This window comes from Thunnus maccoyii, chromosome 19, assembly GCF_910596095.1.
Source record: "Thunnus maccoyii chromosome 19, fThuMac1.1, whole genome shotgun sequence".
NCBI classification, from domain to species: domain Eukaryota; kingdom Metazoa; phylum Chordata; class Actinopteri; order Scombriformes; family Scombridae; genus Thunnus; species Thunnus maccoyii.
The window spans coordinates 6,760,804-6,775,030 of record NC_056551.1 but is presented as its reverse complement, the minus strand read 5'-3'; the positions used below and the strand labels follow the sequence as shown (position 1 = coordinate 6,775,030).

Below are 14,227 nucleotides of genomic sequence, written 5' to 3'. Positions count from 1 at the left end.
GGTTGGTGTTGGCAGAAGAGTGTGGTCATGGTGAAGGTCAGCGAGGTAGGAGGGGGAAATGTTTGTAGCAATGGATCGAGCAATGTTGAGTTGCAAAGTTGGAGGAGCCACTGGTTCCAGAGGTATTGACAAATGTAAAAGTGACACAAACAGTTGTGTCAAATATGAAAAGAGAGAGCTAGAGAGAGAGAGAAGTTAAAACCCTGGCTCCTATCTCATCTCTGTACAGCTTGCCAGTCACTGCATGCAGTGGGTGTGAATGTCAGTTCATCACTTTTGGAAAGTTACAGAATTGGACCTGCACAGCTGCTTAAAATCTGATGTTAGAAAGGTTTGGGGGGGAGGTGGTTTCTGAAACTATTGGACTGTCTGACAAGCAGCTCTGACAGAGTATACTGGCACCTTAAACTGTGTAATCTTTAGCTTCCATCAGTCGTTGTTGACACAATGCCCCTTGGAGTCATAGCTGACTTTTCTGCTTACTTTTTTTTTCCATGTCCACAGGCTTATATCTTTGATACCTTTGACCTTGTTAATCTATTATACTAATGATTTAACCAGGAGAGTTTCCATCCAAGGCTTGAAGTGCTCCAACTGTCAGTCACCTAACATTCTGTATGCAGAAAATCAAACTTTTTCTCCCACGCCCGGAATTACTCCTTCCACTTTCTACAACTTTATTACGCACAAAAATAGGAACATCTGCAACTTATAACAGACCAAGTTACCCTGAAAATGAGCAAAATTGTGAATTTTTAGTTGGATCATTGCTCTAAAGATATATAGCAAATATACCACTGTGAAGCTGCCATCCAAATCTATAAATTTCCAGGAGACTTTCTGTGTGCTGAGTCACACTCCCACACATTTTCCTTCACAGTGCATTTGTTGTTGGTTTGCAGGTTTTCTCCCTTCAGCAGGACAGACAAAAGCCACATCTCTGCAATACAGAGGCTCTTCCCATCTGTTGTCTGCTCACACCTCCACTTTGCTACATGACTCACACATTCTTACACACACACACACATACACACACACACACACAAACACACACAAACACACCATAGGCGGGCTTCAGCACTAGCACTAGCTATAATGATTCCTCTGACACACATTGGGGCACATCATTCCACAGCACAGCACAGCTTTGCAGCTCAAGGCCTCTAAACCTCACTCACACTTCTCACTAGCAAGATGCTTTCTGTGTATGTGTGTGTGTGTGTGTGTGTTCATGGCCATGTGGCTGAGCAGTGAGCGTCTCCTTGGGAATTTTAAGAGTCAAGCCCCCCTAAATCTTCTTGTTTCAACTTTAGAAAATCAATAGGATAAATATCCTGTTTGCCCCTCTTGTCCTCAGCCGCCCACCTCCAGCTTGCTCAGGTTACCGGAGCGGAGAATCTCGCTCTCACCTCAGGCTATGTTTAAAATAATCCCTGTTTTTTTTTTTTTTTTTTAGCTCTGAATGGCCAAGGATCTCAGGTGCAGCTTCTTTTTTTTTTCCTTTAACAGTGAGCAAGAGGGAGAATCATGTTAACATATGCCATTGGAGAACGCCACTGGCTAAGTCCTCCAATCGACCTGCTCCGTGTGTGATTAGGCTAGTGAAGCTGAGCCCTGAACACAGATCGAAGAGGGTACACTCTCAATATGGATGCGAGCCGTGCCTGCCGCGGCCACATCCAGCTGCTTCTATTGATTTTTTTGTCCTCAATTATATAATAGAAGCTCTGTTCTGGATTTGAACTTAAATCACATAGTTTGGTGAGCGAGCATGTCCTATAAATCAAGAAAGCATTTTGACTCATATGAAATAGGATTTTTATCGACTGCGTTTGGCAGCCCCTCTGGAGAGATTTGCATGACCACTGTGCGCCAGCGTGTTCGTGTTCTGCGCGTGATACAAAAGTGTATGTCTGTAGTTTTTTTTTTTCCCCTTCTTCTTTTGTTCCAGGTGATTGGACTAAAGACAAAGAGGCACTGACACAAAACTTTGAGTGTGCAGTTCAGCAAGCCACAACTCAAGCTCTCACAAATCTGTTTTCAAAAGCCTTTGGATTAGTTCTCCCTGTACACAGTTGACTCTTCTAATTGGAAGACATCCACTTTTATAGCCATTTGATCCATTGGCAACTTTGTTGAAATACAGCCCTAAATTCTTTATCCTCGCAGGCATCTCGATACATTTTTTTTCTCTGCAGGTTAGGAGAATCATTGTGAGTGAAAACACAACGGGACACTTACCCGGTTTCATGGAAAAAATAATATTCAACTCAAGCCCAGCCATTTAAACCTCAGTCCAGTCCATGAAATGATCTACCGATGTGAAAACATAATTTATCTTCTAGTTCATCTCAACTTGATTAAAGAAATTCTGGTGACAAAATGTTGAAATAGGCAAAATCTTCATCTTCTTTCCTTCTGACTCTTGTTTAGATACTAATAATAAAAATAATTTTCATCTTTAAATAACCAGACTTTTTGAAGGAAACAGCTTGATAATTTGGGAAATTTGCTTAGATGAGAAAACAGACACTCTAATGTTGGTAGGCTATGAAGCAGGAGATGGTTAGCTTAGCTTAGCATAAAGACTGGACACAGGGGGGAATAACTATCCTGGCTCTTTCTAAAGATAACAAAATCCTCCTACTAGCACCTCTAACACTCATTAATTAACGCATTATATTGCATTTGCTTAATCTGTACAAATAAAAGTTACGGTTTTACAGAAAGTTATGTGCAGTATCAATCTTCTCATCTAACTCTCGGCAAGTAAGCATATTTCCCAAAATGTTTGAAAATTCTTTTAAATGTATTGCATTTGTTTTGTGAAATATCATCTCCCTCTCTTTTCCATGCAAGTTAATGTTTTATTTCATGTATTAACTTTTATGTTTAGCAGAGCTGAAAAAACACAAAGCTGGCAGTTTACAGTAAATGTCCTCTTATGATGGACTAAGCTCAACTATTTGATTTTTTTTCAATCAGATTTTTAGCCTTGTTTTAGTATTTAAAATGAGGAAGAAACAGCGACCCCATACAAATACAGTATTACACTATATTTGCAGTCATTATTCAACACATTTGACACACTGTAACATCACCTCATCTATTTCACAGACATCTTTCATCACTACGTTATATGACTGTCACTGTAACTGAAGTATTTCATGCCCTATAGACCTGGTAAACTGACCCATCGTGCTCTGCTCATGGAGCACAAATATCGACCTAATTTCAAGCGGCCAGTCCTTCCAGTAAACGAGAGCACTGTCATTATCACCGAGTGCCATCAGACACCTGGAGGGAGGAGGACGGTGAAGAGGTGGTGGCCGAGGATGGCCGGGAGTTCGGTTCGGTGGGGAGGGAGGGTAACCTGAGCCTCAGATGCTAATCTTGCTGCGCTCCGGCATTTTGGGGGATAATTGTAGCCCTGGCTGAGCTCAGGTGATGATGCAGGCGATCCGCTGGAGTTAAGCCCTGTCGTTCTTGCCAGTTTGCTCTTCTTCGCCTCACCTGTCCTTCCCCCTCTGCATGGTCTTAATCTCTTTTCCCTTCCTATATCCTCCCCTCCTCCCTCCATATGAATATTCCCCAGAATGCCTGACAAGCCCGCAGTAAGAGGCGGTGGGGAAGGGTCGTGGGCGTAACTTTAGCTGGAGTAATGAGGCCTAATCCCCTGCTGACTGGGGCCTGTTTAAACAGCTCCTGGCTGAGCCACCCAGTAATGGAGTAATTAACCCCAGCGCCCTCTTCTGCCCGGCAGTTCTGGTCCTCCACAATGAACGCCCCCCATATTCCACTCAGCCTACATTGCTGCTTTGTCATTGTTCTGGATGTGATGGGAAGGAAGATGGGAATTTATGGAAAAACACTGATGGGAAATAAGTTTGAGATAGAGTGCAGACTAATGCAATGCAACCCTTCACAGCCTAATGCTGCACCTCCCTGACATTGTCTTTGTAGTGACTGGTCTTTATGTGAGGAAGCATTATCATGTATGCTATGTGAGGAAACAGTAATGGGAACAGTTCAAGGTTCAAGGGTCATTATAAGTGCTGTGAATCACTCAACAGGCAGAGCATTCAGGTACGAAACATATCTCTCTCCACTGATCTGATTTCCAGACAATCATACACGGCAGATTCTTTGTATTTGCTTTTGGTGGCCTCACGAAAACAATCAGCACAATCAAACAGCATACACTACACACAGGCATCCCATCAAGCCAATAGGAAAAGCCTTGTGTGTTCATGTCCCGGCTCTTGCCGTCTCCAGCCAACTTAACGCGGAGAGGCGCTGAGGCGTTTGAAGTAAGCAGCCACCACACATTATGCCAGATGAAATGCTATCATGCGTGGTCGCTGAATGGTTTGTGTCATTAAGAGAATAAGGCAAACAGGGAGCCGAGCGCGCTCAGAACCTGCCTGCTTGCACGCCTTTCTGAGGGGAAGGCAAGATTAAGGGGATGTTCAGAGGCTCTCGTCTGTCAAGACTTCAAAGATGCCATCGACACTCCTTGTTTCTGCCGGCGCAGCGACCAAATCGCACACACTCTGCCGCCTCTGTGGCTGTCAAAGCTCCTCTGACATCCCCTTTATCAGGTATACAGGCTTTAATCCAGACACAGATAAATAAATCAACACACAGGGGTCCCGTTCTTTGCAGCACCTCCTGGTGGCAGGGTATCTGTACAGCCAAGAAACGGGGAAAAATATCAAGAAGTCATTAGTCTTCCGCTGGGGACAACAAAGAAAGGCCAATTTCACAGTACAGAAAGGATAATTAATGCACAATTGTCAAATACAGACAAGCTAAGAAGTGAATTAACCAATAAGCACTGCGTTTTTTCTCTTGGCAGTCACGTCAGATGATTCAGTGCAGATAACAAGCGAAAAAATTAAATCAGCAGTGGCATCAAGGCTTACACTCGCTGAATTGGGCTCATCTCCTGCATGCCTGAATTGAATTTCAAAGTGTCTCTATCAGTTTCTACAAACAGAGAAATGTGTTGCTTTCCACCTTTTTTTTTTTTTTTTGCAGGAGCAGAGATCCATTTTGACAACCAGTGCAACATCTGGAGCAGACAGATGAGAGGAGAACAGAGGAGTTTGAATTAGAGTTGACACGTCGACATGCAGGCAGACACGGCGCACATCAGAGCCAGCCCTGAGCGCTGGGATGGACACATCAGTCTGTTTGGATATCGGCGAATCCTGAGTGCGAAAAAACACAGCTGAGCGGGTACGGCGGGAAGCAATCTGAGATATCGACAATGAAATAAATACAGAGGAACAAACCAAAGAAGCAGCAGTGTGTACCCAATATGACTGCTTTAACTCGTAGAGAACTTCCCGGGAAGCAAGGAGAAAAAAAAAAAAAAAAAAAAAAAAAAAAAGCACAAGCTGGAAAGGCAGAGTGTTGTACCTGTCTGGGTGTATTTCCGTTGGTTCTTTTCATTTTATTTTAACAGCAAAAGCAAGGCAGACAGAGATCACCACAACCGAAATATGATGTCTGAACTGAGAAGAGAGATCTGTTGTTCCATTGTTCTGTTTGTTTGTTTTGAAGACCGGTCTGGCAGCGGAAAGCACATCCCTTTCAGAATACAAAAGATGCCTTAGAGGCAACATAAGTGAAGTTTTATGCTGATGACTGACTGTTTGACAAACATCGGAGGTGAAACTGCAACTCCGTTCAGCGAGGAAGAGGAAGAAGGCAATGGGAAAAAAAAAAAAAATAACAGGGGTACCTGGATAATGTGTAAAAGAAATAGAGAAAAAACAGGTGCTTGAAAACTGAGGGAGTGAGAGGACAAAAAAAAACTAATTTATATCCTATAAGAGGAGTGTGAGGCACCCAGGGGGGCCCTGTAAATTGTGAAAAATTAAAGGAGACGGATTCAAACTGTCCAATTTCCACTTCAAACAAACCCTGGGCTCCATGCTCCTGGAGAGGCTGCCTCATAACCAACACATAGCTTTAGAAAGAGGTGCCCCCCCACCCACCCCCTTCCCTTAACGACCACCTCCTTCCCTCCTCATCCTCCCCCCCGCCTCTTCATCCCCTCTACAAGTCCACTACTGCAACCGCCACGTTTTTTTTTGTGCTTTTTCTTTCTTTCTTTTTTTTTTCTGGTACTCTCCATTTCCTCAATAACCCCGCTCTCTAATTCCCCTAAGCACTGTACTGGTTACACTAGCCACTGTCTCTCCCCTGCCTAATTATACCCTTGTGAGTCTATTAATCAACTTGTGAATTATTTAAGAAGGAGAGCTCCTCTGCCTGTAACTGGCTTTGACACTGAAGGAGAGATGGAGAAGAGAAGAGAAAGGCAGCGGGTTGGAAGAGGAGGGGGGGGGTGGAAGCTAAAGCGAGGGGGGACAAAGGAAAGGAGGAAGTCAGTAGGTGGGTGGGTGGAAGGAAGGAGAGAATAGAAAGGAAATTAAAAGAAAAGAAAAGGGAGATGGAATCGGGGTCTTCTTGCGTACGTCCCCCAAGGACTGGGCTGCCGGTGCAGCGCTGCACCTAGACAAGACAAAACCCCCATCAACATTCACCCTGTTTGGTTTTTTTTGTTGTTGTTGTTTTTGTTTTTTTTCCTTTCTCCCCCATCCCACCCTCTATTTTCATGCATAAGTTTTCATGATAAACAGGAAATTCATGAATATATGGAGTGATACAGTGAGAAATGGAGGAGGGGGGGAGACAGAGGGTGAGGTGAAGGAAGAGAAAGAAGAGTGAACAGTCGAAGCCAAGAAGAGTGAGCTGAGACTGGGAGGGAATTATGTAGACAGCAAGATGCTCACACATACACGAGCAGAAGCAGTCACATACATTTACACACACACACAACTTCACATTGCAGGCAAACCGGGGTCCTTCCACTGTTTGACAGGAGGCAACATCTCCCCAGAGCAGCAGATACACATGGCGATGGTGGTGGTGGTGATGATGATGATGATGGTTGTGGTTGTTAGTGTGCCGCAGTCTGTCCTCCTCCTGCTCCCCTGGTCCCTCCCGTTGCAGCCGCTACTCATCAGTCGAGAGGAGAGCCCGACCCTTCTAATGACTCCCATCGACACTGACGCCCGCCATAAGCAGCCGGGGCAGGAAGAAACAAGCGTGAAAGTGAGATCATTATTATTTTCATAATGTTTTGTGCTCTCAGTCGGACCCCTGGCGCATCGCAGCGCCGCCCGCAGAATCATAATGAAGTCTGAGGAGTGTTTTGGGGGCCGAAGAGAAATAGTTTATTTCAAAGTCAGCGTGCCAGTTTAAAGGGTCAGTTCACCCAAATTACAAAAAAATGTGTATTTTCCCCATTTACCTGTAGTCATGTCTAATTATTAAGAGAATTTTTGTTTTATTTGCCCAAGTTTTGACAAATCTGCCTGCACCCAAATACACTGGAGGTAAATGTAATATAATTTGCGGTCCTCACAACACTTTCACTTTTCTTTGAAACTACTCTACCAAAGAAATAGTCCTTGTGAAAAAACTGTTGACAGTGTGTTCTATGAATTTTACAGTGTGCTACTGTTTCTTGAGAGAGACGTTACTGAATTTTTTAAATGCCAATTTTCAATTCTGTGAGCACCACAAATGAAATTCCAATCACCTCCATTGTACTGGTGTGGAGGCAGATATCTCAAGAGACGGATATCTCAAAACCTGGGCAAATAAACAAAAACTATCCTCATGGCTAGAAACCACAGGTAGGTAAGTGTGAAAATATGTTTTCTAGTCATTTGGGTGAACTGGCTCTAACACTTCACACTCACCCATGTTTACTGAGCAACCCCAGCCTGTGGGCTGCATGCTTGTGTGTTTTCAGAGAGGGTGGTGTGTGCACATCTTGTGTGTGCGTGAGTAGCACATCTCATTAGGCCTGAGCGGTGCTGTTGTCTGAGAGGGTACGAAAGTCCATACTGCTCCGTCTCTGTGGGATGTTTATTAAATTAATAAAAAGTTGCTCAAGGCGAGCTGTACCGGGGAATGCCCAGGGCTCGGCCGTGATTGGCACTCTCCGCCGCCCTGCGTTCTCTCTAGGGTCCGCCTGCGTTTGCTTTAACTAACTGGCCGTGACTGAGGAGAGCAGGCTGACATGAAGCCCCTCTCTGTCTCTGTACTCCCCCCTCCCCCCTCCTTCTCCTCCCATCCATCTCACCACCCCTCTGTCTGACTAGGCCCAGTTTGCTTTGAATTGGGGGGGGGCAATCAGTGAAAATAGACAGTGAAACCTCCAGTCGTTTCTTGTTTTGACAACAAGGAACTGTTAAGCTAATCAATTTAGTATCAATTTAGTTATAAAGTATCAATTAACCAACGTGAAATTTCAGCTCAGTGGGCCGTGGACAAAGATCATATGAAGCAGGTAGTAGCCTACAACATGTCAAAGCCTGATATTTCTTTAACTGTCTGCTGTAATCAGTTTCTGAATACATTAGTGATGAAAAATGGGTCATTCTGTTGCTGAATCATGCTTTGTTTTAAATCTGCAAACCCCAGTTTAAATAGTTACTCAGTATGTTTTGGACTTTGAGGAGGCGGCAAATGTAATCATCTAAACCACTCCCTGTTGTTTGTTGATTGGTCTGGCTTCTTTGGTGGATGTTTTTCAGACTAAAAACAAAAGCTGAGCTCATGAGATTTAAGCTGGCTCAACGAGGCTACTGATCATATTTTCAACTTTCTGTTTTAGATCCACATGCTTTCACGCTCTGAACAGAATTGTTATTCAGCGTGGACTGGAAGTCCTTGCTTACCGGTGATTTCTGATTTATGTGTGTTGTTCTACTGTTTCTGTTAACCCTAATTTTTAGCTTGCAGCTTGTAACCTGAAAACCCACCAGGACAACTGAGCAGGAGGTTGAGGCCTGCGGACAAGAAAGGAGGGAAGCAGACAGGGCAGAGGTCATGGAGAGGAGACGGTATTCATATCGAAAGAGAATAATCAGACAGGCAGGGGTGGAGAAGACTCCAGAGGGGAAGATGAGTCTTGTTTGTTTGAGAAAAAAAACAGAAAAAATTTAGTCATTATACAACCATTTCTCACTTCACACAAACACTTTATTTAGACTACCGGCATTATGTTCCAATTAAACACAAAAGAAAAGTCTGGCATTTCAAACTCTTCAGAGAAATCTGCATATTGCCTTTCAGGAAAAAAAAAAAGAAACAAAGGGAAAAATTAAAATATATTATCATCTTTTAAAAATCCTTTTAAAAATAAACAAGACAAACACAAACAAAACACAACAAAAAAGCCCCACTCTGTCTCTTTCACTTTATATCTCTCTGTCTATCTCCCTCTCTCTAGCTCGGCTGGGCGACTCTCTGAGGAGGAGGAAGCTGAGAGAACTCATTTGCATATAAACTGTGAGAGGCAGGGATTGTCATCGGCGGCACATTAGACGCAAGGAGCGCGAAGGGAGAGGATTTTCATGTGCAAATTTCAGCCTTGCCAACTCTGTGCATTATTATTTCATCAGCGCCTGAGAAGGAAACCCCTCCGATCCCCAAACCCCGCCATCATCCCCACGGACACTTCAAGATTCAGACCAAATCCCCCCGCTGTGCCTCTTCCCCAGAAGGCCCCACTACTGAGTAGCTGTTTACACCGGGGCCCACGACGCAGGAGGAGACAATCTGCCTCCGAGAGGGGCACAAGATCAGATAAGAGGGAACCGCAGGAAGAGGGAACAGATATACACCAGTTGTGACCAGCAATATTGGTGTTCCTTGCATTAATTGCTTGTAAACTGCGAGGCTGGAGGCTTGCTGGCTTTCAAGTTTAAAAAGGAGATTACAGCCAATTAGCAGGGCCTCTGAAAACCCTTTACTGCCTGGGGAATAGCGGCTGATCCCTAATGTGGGACAGCTGTGAGCAACAAAGGAACAGTCGCAGTCCTGCTTTTGAAAAAACACACACTCGCAAGCAGAGCACTTTCAAAACACACACATATTGTATGCACTCACGTATAATCTCACATGCAAACAAACAAAAAAAAAACCCTTCATTGATAGCACTAGCTGCAAAGAAGTGCTATAACGGCATGAAAAATGAATGAGTACATGACTGTAACTATGCAAACAGACACAAACGCGCACAAAGTACGCACACGTTCCCAAAGTGACAAAATGGGAACAGACAGGGAGGTAAATATGTTTTAAAAAGTGAAGGGAAAACGTTTGTGGGTTGGGGAACGTATTTCATCCTTTTAAATCAATTTGTCAGGTTCTTCTTGGAGCCGCGTTACCAAAAGAGCCGAGTGTTTCCCTGTAAACTGCCATCTTTAATTTCTTTGTCTGACGTGCTCCACTGTACCACGACACACCAGAGACCGAGTGTGAGGTGAGCAAAAGGTTCAAAGCCCAGATGGGAGCAGCGCCTGTGTACCCCTGAGCACCGTGGATTACCTCATTCACTCTCATGTCAAACAGAAGGCAGGAAGAGGAGGAACACAAGTCGAAAGATCTCCACAGGCTCCGTAATCTACGACGATTTATGCCGAGCCCCGCGACTCCCACATTACGAGTCTCGCTGATTTCCTTTCTTCCTCTTTATCTTTTCTCCTCCTGTGTTTCATACCACTTTCTGTCTGTTTTCCGTCTGTGTACCTTTCTGTCATGTTCGCCGTGCACCTGCACATCCTCCGCTACACCCCGCCATCTTCCTCTGGCTCCCTCATCCCCGCACACACATTAGCAAAAACAGCTGTCTGCCAACTATTTCGACTTATGTGTAATGGGATTCAGATCCTCCATAAGTACCAAACAGCCTCTCCTAAAAGGGTCTGTGAAATGTAAGTGTCTAGGATAGTTTCTTAGTAAGGAGTTAAACAGTAACAAAAATGGGTTTGCAAAAGTACTTTGAAGGATTGTTCTCCAAAGTGCCTCCACAAAATCTTTATGCTGTTATGAATTATTATCATTCAATTGTTTTTAAGTAATCTGTTAAAACTTTACCTTAACTGCTTCCCCATATGCAAAATAAAAGGATATACTCAGTCAAACTATACATGTGCGCTTGAATTTTTAAAAAAAATACTGGTCAGCTGTTCAATTTATAACAGGAAATAAGTTAAGTTTTCAAAGGTGGCTAATTTAGCTAGGACCGTTTTTAAAGTGAGACTATGAAAACTTTCAGATGAAGAAACATTCTCTCTTTCAAAGTTGTATTCATAAGCAATAAAACGCTTGCTCAATTCAATACACTGCTCTAGTATTTGTTTGACCAGTAGCTAATGGTGGCTAATGTAAGCTAATGTTAGCTGATGTTAGCAAACTTTAGATAGATACTGCTGTTCACTGACTTTATGACTCTTCTTACTTATACTGCTGTTAAACTGTGTGTAGCTTGTCGCGGATAAACATTTCAATGGTTTTATCACAAAAGTAAAGTAAAATTGCCACATAGCCCATGTGTTCTTCCTCAGAGCTTAGAATCAGGACACTGTTCTCAACAAAAAGTAACATAGCATTGGCTGTTTGTTCAAATTCTTAAAACAAACAGTGTTTACATGAGGTGTTCAGTACATGCAAGAATGAATCTTAAACACTGAATCCACAAACTAAACTGACTATACTGAATCACCATTGTCATTGACTGAGTAGCTCATAAACTCCCCTCACCGGTGACAGAAAGCACCGTTGTTGCTCAACTGTGATATACATTAAGCTATGTTGTTTCATAGTTAAAAGTTTACTGAAAGCAGTGAAAGACACAGAAAAATTATGATGTGGTAACTTGCAGGCCTAGAGCTAAATGATAAAATTCAAACCAGCAACAGACTAAACTTACTATTGAACAAAAGACAGCCAGAAGCACTGTAATGTCAAAGTGTTAAGAATGGTGATGTGATTACTTAGTAAAACAAGAAAGAACATTGTTGGTGAATACAAATCTTTAAACTGAGTAAAACCATTTGAATCAGTGACAGTGACTGGATAGAGGGGAGTTTGGTTGTACTGTTCAAATTTATTTATTTATGTAAGATATTTATTGGTATTTATTAGGTTTATATTTGGGTGTGTAAACTTCCCTCTACCCACTTCCTGCTTGTTGCCCTCCCGGAACTATTAATAGATGTGTGAGCCCCTGGGGAATGCTTTTGCCTGAACATCCTGGGAGTAGGAGAACAGGCAGAGGTAAGTTTGTGCATGAAACAGACAGATTTCAATTTACTATTACAATTGGCTTAGCATGAGTCGTACATTAGACTCCTCAATTAACAAATATTTTGGTACTATTGAGTCATGAATCAATGTGCATATTTGCTTGTTCAAAGACAAACGACGAGGTGCAACAGCTCAGCGTCCCCACCATGGTACCCCAGACTCAAGCGAATTGCAATACATAAACAATCAATCAATAAATACCACGCGTGTTTATTTAACCTGGGTAATATATGCAAATCTGTGCATCAATAAACTATTTTTGTCTAGTAATGCTACTTACTATTAACTAGAGATCTAGTAATGGCAACCCATCATTACACCAATACAGCCTTAATATGTTTTGGGTTAGGGTTAGATGCGTGATTTCACTTTAGTTTATGGTACAGCTCTTTTGTAATGTAAATACCCTCTAAGAAAGTCTAACAAGGGTAACAGTGGGAAATAAAGATGCAACGTCCTGGCAACTTCCATAATGTTACTGGGGTTAGATAGTAACACGGAATTAAATGGTCTGATGTTTAAGTAGCCTGCAGCATGTTACTAGACTACAGAGCACGGGACCAGCTGAAGACAGTGTTGGTATGTCTCAAGTGACAGATATGTGATTTCCCTTTAGTTTACAGTAAAGTTCTGTTGTAATGTGTCAGAAAATTACCCTCTAAGAAAATCTAATCAGGGTCAAACAGTGGGAAATAAAGATGCAATGTTCTGGCAGCTTCCATAGCATAATGTTACTGGGATTGGATAGTGACATGGCATTAAATGGTTTAACGTCTTAACTGGTATGGGAGTTGAGCGCTGAGGAAGGATGTATTACATTATGTATTACCTACAAACTCCACAGGACTCCGGAGAACACGCAGGCTATGAGGGAACGTGTCAAGTAGTGATGTGACCAGATGTGGTTTGACTTAAGTTTATGGTACAGTCTTTTTCATATGAGCAACAAATGACCCGGTAAGAACATTAAACTATGTAAGTAAAGGCCAAATAAACGTATCGTCCTCTGAGCCCTGTGTTTTGTCTATTATAAAGGCTATGCCCGACACAATATGGCATTAAATTCATCAGCCTATGTTGGTAGCATTACAATGTATTGTCTATTTATAACATAATTTTGTTGTATGGGTAGAATAGCATCTAACTGTAGTATATTGTGGATCTGATATGGAATTGTATTTGATTTCTTATTAGACTATGATCTTGTAAAATGGTGTCTAATAGTGTATTAGGATCTCTTATTTGGTTTCTGATTAAAGTATAATCTGGTCTTATAGTGTCTAAGTATAGTATATTTTGGGTCTAATACAGCATTATATGCAGTTTCTAATTACAGCATAATTTAGGTGTATGGTGTCTGTTTTTGTCTAATTTAATACAAAGTATGGCTTAATACGTCTTATTAGTGTACTGTAAAATAAAGTGCGACCCATTCTTGTGCCACACAGAAACCCTTTGGAGGTGTTTGTGTTGGATGGTGGTCCAACGAAGCGCAGGACTTTGACACGGGAGACACTGAAGATCTAGCATTGATCCAGGACTGTAGATATCACAGTCCTGCATAGCATGGTGGTTCTGCGCCATCTTTGATTTTATATGGTTTGTAAAATCAGGTGCCTGTTTTTCCCAGTTTATAGGTTGCAAAAAAGATTTCCTACCACAGCTGAGTTTGTATTTTTAGCATTCTGCTGAGACTGATGTCAGAGATCCAGGACAGTGATACAATACATAGTATCTTATCAGAGCTAAGAATGGTGGTGGTTTGGCTAAATATAGAAAAAGAAAACCTGATCTTACAGAAATACGTGAAATGAACACAACCTCTTAACATCACATTCTGTGGTGGTGGCATGTAATGTGTTAAAATTACGTGTGTTAAGAGATCATAGTCATTTCATATATTTCTGTGAGATCAGCCTGCTTTTACAAATCACTGTTAAAAAAAAAACGATGTTTCATGGTGTGACAACACTGCAGTCAAGGTCTGGTTGGGTTTAGGCACAAAAATCACTTGGTTAGGGTTAGGGAGAGATCATGGTTTGGGTTA

The 14,227-nt window shown here is 42.4% G+C and overlaps 1 long non-coding RNA gene across 4 annotated transcripts in view; it reads right to left on the bottom strand.

The window, feature by feature from the left end:
• The window catches only part of LOC121885336, a 53,022-nt gene that overhangs the window by 15,151 nt on the left and 23,644 nt on the right, over positions 1-14,227 (bottom strand). The window contains exons 4-6 of one of the 4 annotated variants that reach the window (XR_006092534.1): positions 7,782-8,876; positions 6,835-7,081; positions 6,058-6,525 (exon numbers count right to left, since the gene is read on the bottom strand). The exons of 1 other annotated variant lie outside the window; for it this stretch is intronic. This is a non-coding gene — a long non-coding RNA (uncharacterized LOC121885336). Of the gene's footprint in view, positions 1-6,057; positions 7,082-7,781; positions 8,877-14,227 lie in introns of those variants that run through there. 2 more of the 4 variants (XR_006092533.1, XR_006092536.1) reach the window with 2 other exon arrangements.